Source organism: Somniosus microcephalus, chromosome 7 (assembly GCF_052327205.1).
Source record: "Somniosus microcephalus isolate GS21.2 chromosome 7, FLI_Smic_1.0, whole genome shotgun sequence".
NCBI lineage: Eukaryota > Metazoa > Chordata > Chondrichthyes > Squaliformes > Somniosidae > Somniosus > Somniosus microcephalus.
The window spans coordinates 171,219,710-171,233,225 of record NC_140993.1 but is presented as its reverse complement, the minus strand read 5'-3'; the positions used below and the strand labels follow the sequence as shown (position 1 = coordinate 171,233,225).

Genomic DNA, 13,516 nt, shown 5'->3' with positions numbered 1-13,516 from the left:
ATCATCTTTATTGTCTTATTGTTAGTTTCAGACAAGAGCAGCAAGATCTTGCGAACACCATCACCTCCAAGATCCCCTCCAAATCACACACTATCCCGACTTGGACATTTATCAGCCTAGAAATTTGATGACGCTGCTCCAAAGCATCCAATATGGCAGGCATAATTCTGAGCTGGCAGTGAACCGCCCGCCATATTGGCATAGGTATCAAAATAGATGTCTGGGCCCACACCTAAAACAGGCGATAGTTCCTTTGCCTGTTAAAACATGGGGCCTAACTCCTGTTTGATGCCTCCTTTATCAAATGCGTTCAGTAAAAACAGATCTACATGCGGCCTAACCAGTGATTCTTAAAGGGGCCGCTGCAGGACGCCATTAAAAAGGTAAGTTTTTAAATAATACTTACCTGAACATGGAGTTGGGAGGTTCAGGAGTGCTCCTCTTGATAGCATATTAAAATCATGGGTCACGGCTGGCCACCACGTGCCCCCCAACCCCAATCGTAGTCTCTGACTCCTCCCGATCGCTGCCTCAACCCCCACTCCCAATCGCACCTTCCCTTTCTCTCCCGGTTGCCCCCATTCTCCGAAGACCTATCTAACCCATTTATTACAAGAGGATTTGAGTATAAGAGTAAAGATGTCTTTATATAGGGCCCTGCTGAGACTACACCTGGAGTATTGTGTACAGTTTTGGTCTCCTTACCTAAGGAAGGGTATACTTGCCTTAGAAGGAGTGCAATAAAGGTTCACCAGGCTGGTTCCTGGGATGGGGAGATTGAGTAGACTAGGTCTATATTCTCTAGAGTTTAGAAGAATGAGAGGTGACCTCATTGAAACATACAAAACTCTTACAGGGCTTGACAGGGTAGGTGCAGAGAGGAAGTTTCCCCTGACCGGCGAGTCTACAAGCAGGGGTCAGCCATTTAGGATTGAGATGAGGAGAAATTTCTTCACTCAAGAGGGCGGTGAATCTTTGGAACTCTGTATCCCAGAGGGCTGTGGAGGCTCAGTCATTGAGTATACAAGACAGAGATCGATAGATTTTTGAATATTAAGGGAATCAAGGGATATGGGGATTGTGCAGGAAAGTGGAGATGAGGTAGAAGATCAGCCATGATCTTATTGAATGGCGGAGCAGGCTCGAGGGGCCAAATGGCCTACTCCTGATCCTATTTCTTATGTTCTTACCTACCGGCGACGCAACAGCCCAAATTCAAATGTTCTTCTCCAGCGAGCTGCCTGGGGACGGCCCAGCAAGTCTGATGCAAATGAGGTCCGAGGCCCAATACCAAAAGCTTGGTCAAATAAATGGGTTTTAAGGAGGATTTTAAAGGAAGAGTTTAGGGATGGGAGAGTATTCTAGAGGTTGCTGAGGACATGGTGGATAGCACGTTTAGGGAGTTGGTGACACCGCAGGTAAAGGCTGCACAGGCAGGAAGGGAATGGGTGACCACCAGGCAGAGAAGCAGGCGCAGGCAGGTAGTGCAGGGGTCCCCTGTGGCCATCCCCCTTTCAAACAGATATACCACTTTGGATATTGTTGAGGGAGATGGCTTATCAGCGGAAGGCAGCAGCAGCCAACTTCCTGGCACCATGGGTGGTCCTGCTGCACAGGACGGGAGGACAAAGAGAGCTATAGTGATAGGGGATTCTATTGTTAGGGCTGCAAACGAGACTCCAGGATGGTATGTTGCCTTCCTGGTGCAAGGGTCAAGGATGTCTCGGAGCGGCTGCAGGGCATTCTGGAGGGAGAAGGTGAACAGCCAGTTGTCATGGTGCATATAGGTACCAACGACATAGGTAAAAAATGGGACGAGGTCCGAAAAGCTGAATATAGAGAGTTAGGAGGTAAATTAAAAAATAGGACCTCAAAGGTAGTAATCTCAGGATTATTACCAGTGCCACGTGCTAGTCAGAGTGGAAATAGAAGGATATTTCAGATGAATATGTGGCTAGAGGAATGGTGCAAGGGGGAGGGATTCAAATTCCTGGGACATTGGAACCGTTTCTGGGGAAGGTGGGACCAGTACAAACTGGATGGTTTGCACCTGGGCAGGACCGGAACCGATGTCCATGGGGGAGTGTTTGCTAGTGCTGTTGGGAAGGGTTTAAACTAAAATGGCAGGGGGTTGGGAACCTGTGCAGGGAGACAGAGGAAAGGGAAGCAAGGATAGAAGCAAAAGACAGGAAGGAGAAAAGCAAAAGTAGAAGGCAGAGAAATCAAGGGTGTAAATCAAAATGGGCCTGAGTAAATAATAATTCTAAAAGGACTAAGAGTGTTAAAAAATCAAGCCTGAAGGCTTTGTGTCTTAATGCAAGGAGCATTCGTAATAAGGTGGGTGAATTAGCTGCGCAAATAGATGTAAACGGTTATGATATAATTGGGATTACGGACATGCTCCAGGGTGACCAAGACTGGGAATTCAACGTCCAGGGGTATTCAATATTCAGGAAGGACAGGAAAAAAGGAAAAGGAGGTGGGGTAGCATCGCGGGTTAAAGAGGAGATTAACACAATAGTAAGAAAGGATATTAGCTCTGATGATGTAGAATCTGTGTGGGTAGAGCTGAGAAATACCATGGGGCAGAACACGTTAGTGGGAGTTGCATACAGACCCCCAAACAGTAATGCTGAGGTTGGGGATGGCATTAAATGGGAAATTAGAGACGCTTGCAATAAGGGCACAACAGTTATCATGGGTGACTTTAATCTACATATACATTGGGCTAACCAAATTAGTAACAATACTGTGGAGGAGGAATTCCTGGAGTGTATACGGGATGGTTTCCTGGACCAATATGTCGAGGAACCAACTAGAGATCAGGCCATCTTAGACTGGGTATTATGTAATGAGAAAAGATTAATTAGCGATCTTGTTGTGCGAGGCCCCTTGGGGCGGAGCGATCATAATATGATCAAATTCTTCATTAAAATGGAGAGTGAAGTAGTTGACTCAAAGACTAGGGTCCTGAATTTAAATAAAGGAAATTACGACAGTATGAGGCACGAGTTCGCTAGGATGGATTGGGGAACGTTACTTAAAGGGTTGACGGTGGATAGGCAATGGCAAACATTTAAAGATCGCATGGATGAACTACAGAATTTGTTCATCCCCGTTTGGCATAAAAATAAAAAAGGTGACTCAACTGTGGCTAACAAGGGAAATTAGGGATAGCATAAGATCCAAGGAGAGGACATATAATTTGGCCAGAAAAAGCAGCAAACCTGAGGATTGGGAGCAGTTTAGGATTCAGCAAAGGAGGACAAAGGGATTAATTAACAGGGGGGAAATAGATTATGAGAGTAAGCTTGCAGGGAACATAAATCTGACTGTAAAAGCTTCTACAGATATGTGAAGAGAAAAAGATTGGTGAAGTCAAGCGTAGGTCCCTTGCAGTCAGAATCAGGGGAATTTATAATGGGAACAAAGAAATGGCAGACCAATTAAATACATACTTTGGTTCTGTCTTCACAAAGGAGGACACAAATAACCTCCCAGAGATGTCGGGGAACATAAGATCCAATGACAGGGAGGAATTGAATGAAATCAGTATTTGTAGGGAAATGATGTTAGGGAAATTGACGGGATTGAAGGCCGATAATCGCCAGGGCCTGATAATCTACATCCTAGGGTACTTAAGGAAGTGGCCCTAGAAATAGTAGATGCATTGCTGGTCATCTTCCAAAATTCTATAGATTCTGGAACAGTTCCCATGGATTGGAGGATAGCTAATGTAACCCCACTATTTAAAAAAGGTGGTAGAGAGAAAATGGGGAATTATAGACCGGTAAGCCTGACATCAGTAGTGGGGAAAATGCTACAGTCCATTATAAAAGATGTAATAACAGAGCACTTGGAAAACAGTGAAAGGATCAGACAAAGTCAACATGGATTTACAAAAGGTAAATCATGCTTGACTAAGCAACTGGAATTTTTTGAGGATTTAACTGGTAGAATAGATAAGGGAGAACCAGTGGATGTGGTGTATTTGGACTTTCAGAAGGCTTTCGATAAGGTCCCGCATAAGAGATTAGCATGCAAAGTTAAAGCACATGGGATTGGGGGTAAGGTACTTGTAGTGTATGTACCCGTCTACCTTTAAGAGAACTATTGTATGTAACCGTTCACCTTTAAGAGAACTATTTTAGGTGTGGCACTACTTTGTTTGGCTTCTGTATACGGTAATACCGACGGTGACCACACCAGTATATAAGTGTTGTGCCAGGAGTTATTGGGCAGATTCGCCCTGACCTTCGAATAGTAAAGTCCTGTTTTAAGTTAACTAAACAACCCACAGACTTTACAGTGGCGACGAGTCCGATCGTACCCTGCGGCAACAATACTTCCGAAGCAGTTAACGAGCGTCGAGAAGAGGCAACCGCCCTCGTCGTTCTGCTGGGAGAAAACTCAAGGCTGCAGAACTAGAAAGGAGGAAGAATTTAGAGACAAAGACTTCCATCAGCAACAGGCACTGACTGTCCCTTCTGCCACGGTGAGGAGTGAGCCGATCAGCACGAGAAGCAAGGCGGCCATGGTGACTGTGAGTAAGGGAAAGTAAAAAGAATAACCGGAGGATAAGGGCGGTGCACTCGACCACGGTCGAGGGGGAAAGGAGCCGGACAGAAGTCGGGTCCAGAGGCGCTGAGACTGGGGCAGCGTGGAGCAAGGAAGCCGCGGTACAGACAGGCTGGGGGACGCAACGGCGTCGTGAGACAGCTAGACCGCGACCGGCGAAAAAGGCCGGGCAGCGACCGAAGCCACGAAGCGCTGCGACCGGGAACGTAGGCGCGGGAAGAGATAAACTCAGCCGCAGCCGGGGAGGGAAGTACCGGACTGCGAGAGGGCTGGGAGGCGCGATTGGGAGCCGAGCGAGCGGGAGAGGCAGAGCCGACCAAGGGAGACTGAGCGAGAGCCAGTCCAGCGGCTGAAACTGTTCTCCGTCAACGGGGTGTACCCAGCGCCGGTAGAGCTGAGCGAGCGGGAGAGAGACAGAGCCCGAGCAAGGGGAACTGAGCGAGAGCCAGCCCAGCGGCTGAAACTGTTCGCCGTCAACGGGGTGTACCCAGCGCCGGTTGCCCTGCCGAGAAAAGGGAAAGCCCTGAAGCCGACGCGCAGGCTGTGAACCTGAAAGCCAGTGGCCGTCGCCTGTGGGGGAAAGTGTACCCCTCCCGCCAGGGGAAGAAACGCGGGAAACCACCATTAGGCGGAGAAGAAGACAGAAGCGGGGAACCGCCATTGAAGTGGGCGGGGAGAGAAGATAAGCGCGGGAAACCGCCATTTTCGCGGGAACCGCCATCTTGAAAAAAAAAAAGAAAATTTAAAGAAATAATCCGTGGTGTTATCAGGAAGAGAGGAAGATGCCTAAGTGTGGTAACATCAACGATTTTAATTCCGAGGTAGAAGACTGGGCCACGTATGTGGAACGCATTGAGATCTATTGTGAGGCCAATAAAATAGAAGAAGATGACAAAGCTATAATCTTGCTAAACTCGATGGGCGCGAAGACATATGGGCTCTTGAAGCATCTACTATCACCGGCTAAACCGGCGGATCAGACTTTCGATGATATTGTGGCTGTTCTGAAGGATCACTTGAACCCCACACCGTTGATGTTGGCGGAACGATTCAAATTCTATGCGAGAACGCAACGGAAAGACGAAAGCAACGCAGAATACTTGGTCGAACTGCGTAGACTAGCGAAATACTGCCAGTTTGGAGGGAATCTGACAGAGGCATTGCGAGACAAGTTCGTGTGCGGATTGGCAAAGGAAGGAACGCAAAAGCGACTACTCGAAGAGAACGACCTTACACTTGACAGGGCTGTCCTTATTGCAGCATCGCACGAAGCCGCAGCGAAGGGAACTGCGGAAATGCAGCTAAAGACAGCGGCACTCAGTGTGGATCAAATTACCTCGACAACAACAAAATGCTACCGTTGTGGGAAGACAACACACGACCAGAACCAATGCTGGTTTAAGAACCAGGAATGTAGGAAATGTGGCAAACTGGGTCACATAGCTAAGGTATGCCGGTCAGGGAAGAAGACCAACAACCAAAGGACCAACAACCAAAGGAAGCCATCACAGGAAAAGTACAACAAGGTACACAAGGTGGCTGAGAAGAGTTCAGACGAACAGAATTCGGACTCAGACCCAAACGGCCAGGAGCTGGGTAGTCTGAGAATTCACAATGTGAGTAAGGAAGCTGACCTACAAACTATCTGGGTCATGCTAAAAATAGCTGGAGTCCAAGTGAAAATGGAGTTGGACACTGGATCAGCTCTATCAGTCATAAATCGAAGGGATTACCACCAGCTATTCTCACATATACCCTTAAGAGATACCAAGTTCGTATTGCAGACATACACGGGGCATAAAGTATACCCCATGGGAAAGATAAGAGTCAAGGTGAGAGATAGGGGTAAAGAACACCCAAGAATGAACTTATACGTACTACCTGAGGGAGGACCACCACTTCTAGGACGGGAGTGGATCAAGAAAATAGACATGGAATGGCACTATCTAAAAGCTATAACGAGTGAGGACTCGGTGCAGACAATCAGCTCAGATTCTGAATCGGATGACGATAAGACCAACCCAAATGTGAAAGACAAGGCTAAAATGGACTTGCCGACTAAGGTTGGAAAAACGAAGGCATGCAGAAAGGCTTATGCTCCAGAGAAGAACAAAGTTTCAGAACAGATCTCCACCAAACAACGACAACATAGTTTGACAGAGAATTCTGAGTCTGTTCAGTTTAAGGACATATCCATGACGGAAGAACACCGAGCTCGGACTCAACTTTATTTCAAATCACGACAACAATTAGAACAATTGAGTTACCGTCTCGTACAAGAGATGAAAACAATGAAAAAGTTCTATGACACCGAATGGGAGAATCTGGAAAGACAACAGAAGCAGCTAGCTCAAGCAGAGAGCGACCATAGAGCCATCGTGACCAATCACCGATCACATCTCCCTTATGATGTTCAGGAGTTAGAATATTTGCAGAAAGAAGCAAATGAAGAGGAATCTTCAGGAAGCCAGGATTTTATTCCAGTTCTTCTCTACGACTCCTTACAAGCAGAGTTTGAGAAGTTGAAGGAACAGTATGAACAGGCCCAGGCTACAATCCTGGAGGGGGTTAACTCGGCAACCTCCGAAAAGCTAGTTTCAGTGGAAGCATATGAGCAACTAAAGGTTGAACATGAACAAGAAGTCCAAAGGCTGCAGGAAATTCTTAATGAGCTCAAGGCCAAGACAGACTCATCGGTAGAAGTTCCATCCATAGATGAGAAATTAGAGGTGAAAGACATGGCAGAACATGAAAGACAAGATGTACAAGAACTCATAAAAATATTAAAAGGAAACCCAAGACAAATATGGGGCAGCAATGACCGAGATTCAACAACTTGAAGAACAGATTCAACTGGGAATCCGTTCAGTGGAAGAAAAGGGAACTGTAAGAAACACAGAGACTGTAAGAATGGCCTCTGAACATGAGCTAGAGAGCATCAATGCGCAACTTCTCCGAGCGCTGGAAGCCAAAGTACAAGAGGAAAAGGTGAAAGCATTGGAGGAAAAGGTGGATGAAATGGAGAAGACTCTGACCCACAGTGTTCCCGTGGAAGAGTTAACGGTCAGCCAACTCCTTCATATGCTGAAGGACAAGACTCTACCATGGGAACAATCTGAACACGAGCTTCAATCTTCAAAGGGAAGGAGTTCGGAGCTCTCAAAAGTTATGGAAATAGCTGAGGTTGCAACACAGATTTTACAGGGATGCCAAAAGTACGCTGAATCACGTCAATGTGAACAGCAGAATGTTGAAACAGCTGCTCCAGTAGAAGGATTGAATAGCCTGATCAATCAATCCCCGAGGGAAGGGGAAGTGTTGAAATCACAAACGAGGTCATTAGTGAAGGATTTGCAGGAAACCCAGGAAGAGCGGGATGAATATGAACGCATGAAGAAGTCTCTTCAGGAAAGATGTCTAGGGAGGGAACAACAGTCGGCTAACGTCCAGTTGGGTACGGAAGAAGTAGCAGGCCCTCTCGCTAGACTAGCTCAGGACGACACCGAATATTACCATGACCTGTTGAGTGACACGGAATATCACGATGACTTGGTCTGCCCAGCTTGTGATGAAAACTCCCAAAGTGCAGAAATCAGGATGAAGCACTTAAAGTCTAAGGAACATAGGGAGATGGTGGCGCTACAGCTGGCAGCGGATAAGGGAGCCCCGAGAGTCTCCAAGAAGCAGAAAAGAAAAAGACAAAGCAGAAGACGATAACCATCTAAATCATTATCACTTCTATCAGATCATGCACGTGGGCCCTACGAAGGGGGCCAAATCAGTTGGAAAGTAGGAAAAATTACCAAGGCAGTCCAGCTGTTTGTAAAAGTCAGCACTGCTGGTTCAGCAGGACGGAAGTTCAAGCTGTTAAGCCAAGGAAAAGACTATTGGATGAGTCACGCTAGAAATGTGAACCGGCTACACCACAGAGATGTTGTTCGGACCGAGTCAAGACCAGAGACTGAATCTGTGAACTGTTCCCGCAGAGACTGAATCTGTGAACTGTTTCCCGCAGAGACTATATCTGTGAATTGTTTTACATGAAGTTGATTATATGTTATGTTTAATGGGGAATAAGTATGTTGTAAGCTAAAAAGGGAGGATTGTAGTGTATGTACCCGTCTACCTTTAAGAGAACTATTGTATGTAACCGTTCACCTTTAAGAGAACTATTTTAGGTGTGGCACTACTTTGTTTGGCTTCTGTATACGGTAATACCGACGGTGACCACACCAGTATATAAGTGTTGTGCCAGGAGTTATTGGGCAGATTCGCCCTGACCTTCGAATAGTAAAGTCCTGTTTTAAGTTACTCTTGGAGTCTGTGTATTAATTAACTAAACAACCCACAGACTTTACAGTGGCGACGAGTCCGATCGTACCCTGCGGCAACAATACTTCCGAAGCAGTTAACGAGCGTCGAGAAGAGGCAACCGCCCTCGTCGTTCTGCTGGGAGAAAACTCAAGGCTGCAGAACTAGAAAGGAGGAAGAATTTAGAGACAAAGACTTCCATCAGCAACAGGCACTGACTGTCCCTTCTGCCACGGTGAGGAGTGAGCCGATCAGCACGAGAAGCAAGGCGGCCATGGTGACTGTGAGTAAGGGAAAGTAAAAAGAATAACCGGAGGATAAGGGCGGTGCACTCGACCACGGTCGAGGGGGAAAGGAGCCGGACAGAAGTCGGGTCCAGAGGCGCTGAGACTGGGGCAGCGTGGAGCAAGGAAGCCGCGGTACAGACAGGCTGGGGGACGCAACGGCGTCGTGAGACAGCTAGACCGCGACCGGCGAAAAAGGCCGGGCAGCGACCGAAGCCACGAAGCGCTGCGACCGGGAACGTAGGCGCGGGAAGAGATAAACTCAGCCGCAGCCGGGGAGGGAAGTACCGGACTGCGAGAGGGCTGGGAGGCGCGATTGGGAGCCGAGCGAGCGGGAGAGGCAGAGCCGACCAAGGGAGACTGAGCGAGAGCCAGTCCAGCGGCTGAAACTGTTCTCCGTCAACGGGGTGTACCCAGCGCCGGTAGAGCTGAGCGAGCGGGAGAGAGACAGAGCCCGAGCAAGGGGAACTGAGCGAGAGCCAGCCCAGCGGCTGAAACTGTTCGCCGTCAACGGGGTGTACCCAGCGCCGGTTGCCCTGCCGAGAAAAGGGAAAGCCCTGAAGCCGACGCGCAGGCTGTGAACCTGAAAGCCAGTGGCCGTCGCCTGTGGGGGAAAGTGTACCCCTCCCGCCAGGGGAAGAAACGCGGGAAACCACCATTAGGCGGAGAAGAAGACAGAAGCGGGGAACCGCCATTGAAGTGGGCGGGGAGAGAAGATAAGCGCGGGAAACCGCCATTTTCGCGGGAACCGCCATCTTGAAAAAAAAAAAGAAAATTTAAAGAAATAATCCGTGGTGTTATCAGGAAGAGAGGAAGATGCCTAAGTGTGGTAACATCAACGATTTTAATTCCGAGGTAGAAGACTGGGCCACGTATGTGGAACGCATTGAGATCTATTGTGAGGCCAATAAAATAGAAGAAGATGACAAAGCTATAATCTTGCTAAACTCGATGGGCGCGAAGACATATGGGCTCTTGAAGCATCTACTATCACCGGCTAAACCGGCGGATCAGACTTTCGATGATATTGTGGCTGTTCTGAAGGATCACTTGAACCCCACACCGTTGATGTTGGCGGAACGATTCAAATTCTATGCGAGAACGCAACGGAAAGACGAAAGCAACGCAGAATACTTGGTCGAACTGCGTAGACTAGCGAAATACTGCCAGTTTGGAGGGAATCTGACAGAGGCATTGCGAGACAAGTTCGTGTGCGGATTGGCAAAGGAAGGAACGCAAAAGCGACTACTCGAAGAGAACGACCTTACACTTGACAGGGCTGTCCTTATTGCAGCATCGCACGAAGCCGCAGCGAAGGGAACTGCGGAAATGCAGCTAAAGACAGCGGCACTCAGTGTGGATCAAATTACCTCGACAACAACAAAATGCTATCGTTGTGGGAAGACAACACACGACCAGAACCAATGCTGGTTTAAGAACCAGGAATGTAGGAAATGTGGCAAACTGGGTCACATAGCTAAGGTATGCCGGTCAGGGAAGAAGACCAACAACCAAAGGACCAACAACCAAAGGAAGCCATCACAGGAAAAGTACAACAAGGTACACAAGGTGGCTGAGAAGAGTTCAGACGAACAGAATTCGGACTCAGACCCAAACGGCCAGGAGCTGGGTAGTCTGAGAATTCACAATGTGAGTAAGGAAGCTGACCTACAAACTATCTGGGTCATGCTAAAAATAGCTGGAGTCCAAGTGAAAATGGAGTTGGACACTGGATCAGCTCTATCAGTCATAAATCGAAGGGATTACCACCAGCTATTCTCACATATACCCTTAAGAGATACCAAGTTCGTATTGCAGACATACACGGGGCATAAAGTATACCCCATGGGAAAGATAAGAGTCAAGGTGAGAGATAGGGGTAAAGAACACCCAAGAATGAACTTATACGTACTACCTGAGGGAGGACCACCACTTCTAGGACGGGAGTGGATCAAGAAAATAGACATGGAATGGCACTATCTAAAAGCCATAACGAGTGAGGACTCGGTGCAGACAATCAGCTCAGATTCTGAATCGGATGACGATAAGACCAACCCAAATGTGAAAGACAAGGCTAAAATGGACTTGCCGACTAAGGTTGGAAAAACGAAGGCATGCAGAAAGGCTTATGCTCCAGAGAAGAACAAAGTTTCAGAACAGATCTCCACCAAACAACGACAACATAGTTTGACAGAGAATTCTGAGTCTGTTCAGTTTAAGGACATATCCATGACGGAAGAACACCGAGCTCGGACTCAACTTTATTTCAAATCACGACAACAATTAGAACAATTGAGTTACCGTCTCGTACAAGAGATGAAAACAATGAAAAAGTTCTATGACACCGAATGGGAGAATCTGGAAAGACAACAGAAGCAGCTAGCTCAAGCAGAGAGCGACCATAGAGCCATCGTGACCAATCACCGATCACATCTCCCTTATGATGTTCAGGAGTTAGAATATTTGCAGAAAGAAGCAAATGAAGAGGAATCTTCAGGAAGCCAGGATTTTATTCCAGTTCTTCTCTACGACTCCTTACAAGCAGAGTTTGAGAAGTTGAAGGAACAGTATGAACAGGCCCAGGCTACAATCCTGGAGGGGGTTAACTCGGCAACCTCCGAAAAGCTAGTTTCAGTGGAAGCATATGAGCAACTAAAGGTTGAACATGAACAAGAAGTCCAAAGGCTACAGGAAATTCTTAATGAGCTCAAGGCCAAGACAGACTCATCGGTAGAAGTTCCATCCATAGATGAGAAATTAGAGGTGAAAGACATGGCAGAACATGAAAGACAAGATGTACAAGAACTCATAAAAATATTAAAAGGAAACCCAAGACAAATATGGGGCAGCAATGACCGAGATTCAACAACTTGAAGAACAGATTCAACTGGGAATCCGTTCAGTGGAAGAAAAGGGAACTGTAAGAAACACAGAGACTGTAAGAATGGCCTCTGAACATGAGCTAGAGAGCATCAATGCGCAACTTCTCCGAGCGCTGGAAGCCAAAGTACAAGAGGAAAAGAAGGTGAAAGCATTGGAGGAAAAGGTGGATGAAATGGAGAAGACTCTGACCCACAGTGTTCCCGTGGAAGAGTTAATGGTCAGCCAACTCCTTCATATGCTGAAGGACAAGACTCTACCATGGGAACAATCTGAACACGAGCTTCAATCTTCAAAGGGAAGGAGTTCGGAGCTCTCAAAAGTTATGGAAATAGCTGAGGTTGCAACACAGATTTTACAGGGATGCCAAAAGTACGCTGAATCACGTCAATGTGAACAGCAGAATGTTGAAACAGCTGCTCCAGTAGAAGGATTGAATAGCCTGATCAATCAATCCCCGAGGGAAGGGGAAGTGTTGAAATCACAAACGAGGTCATTAGTGAAGGATTTGCAGGAAACCCAGGAAGAGCGGGATGAATATGAACGCATGAAGAAGTCTCTTCAGGAAAGATGTCTAGGGAGGGAACAACAGTCGGCTAACGTCCAGTTGGGTACGGAAGAAGTAGCAGGCCCTCTCGCTAGACTAGCTCAGGACGACACCGAATATTACCATGACCTGTTGAGTGACACGGAATATCACGATGACTTGGTCTGCCCAGCTTGTGATGAAAACTCCCAAAGTGCAGAAATCAGGATGAAGCACTTAAAGTCTAAGGAACATAGGGAGATGGTGGCGCTACAGCTGGCAGCGGATAAGGGAGCCCCGAGAGTCTCCAAGAAGCAGAAAAGAAAAAGACAAAGCAGAAGACGATAACCATCTAAATCATTATCACTTCTATCAGATCATGCACGTGGGCCCTACGAAGGGGGCCAAATCAGTTGGAAAGTAGGAAAAATTACCAAGGCAGTCCAGCTGTTTGTAAAAGTCAGCACTGCTGGTTCAGCAGGACGGAAGTTCAAGCTGTTAAGCCAAGGAAAAGACTATTGGATGAGTCACGCTAGAAATGTGAACCGGCTACACCACAGAGATGTTGTTCGGACCGAGTCAAGACCAGAGACTGAATCTGTGAACTGTTCCCGCAGAGACTGAATCTGTGAACTGTTTCCCGCAGAGACTATATCTGTGAATTGTTTTACATGAAGTTGATTATATGTTATGTTTAATGGGGAATAAGTATGTTGTAAGCTAAAAAGGGAGGATTGTAGTGTATGTACCCGTCTACCTTTAAGAGAACTATTGTATGTAACCGTTCACCTTTAAGAGAACTATTTTAGGTGTGGTACTACTTTGTTTGGCTTCTGTATACGGTAATACCGACGGTGACCACACCAGTATATAAGTGTTGTGCCAGGAGTTATTGGGCAGATTCGCCCTGACCTTCGAATAGTAAAGTCCTGTTTTA

The 13,516-nt window shown here is 47.1% G+C and overlaps 1 protein-coding gene across 1 annotated transcript in view; it reads right to left on the bottom strand.

Moving 5' to 3' along the window:
- Window positions 1-13,516, bottom strand: part of LOC147115004 (uncharacterized) — an 869,491-nt gene that overhangs the window by 424,265 nt on the left and 431,710 nt on the right. The gene's annotated exons all lie outside the window — the stretch shown is intronic.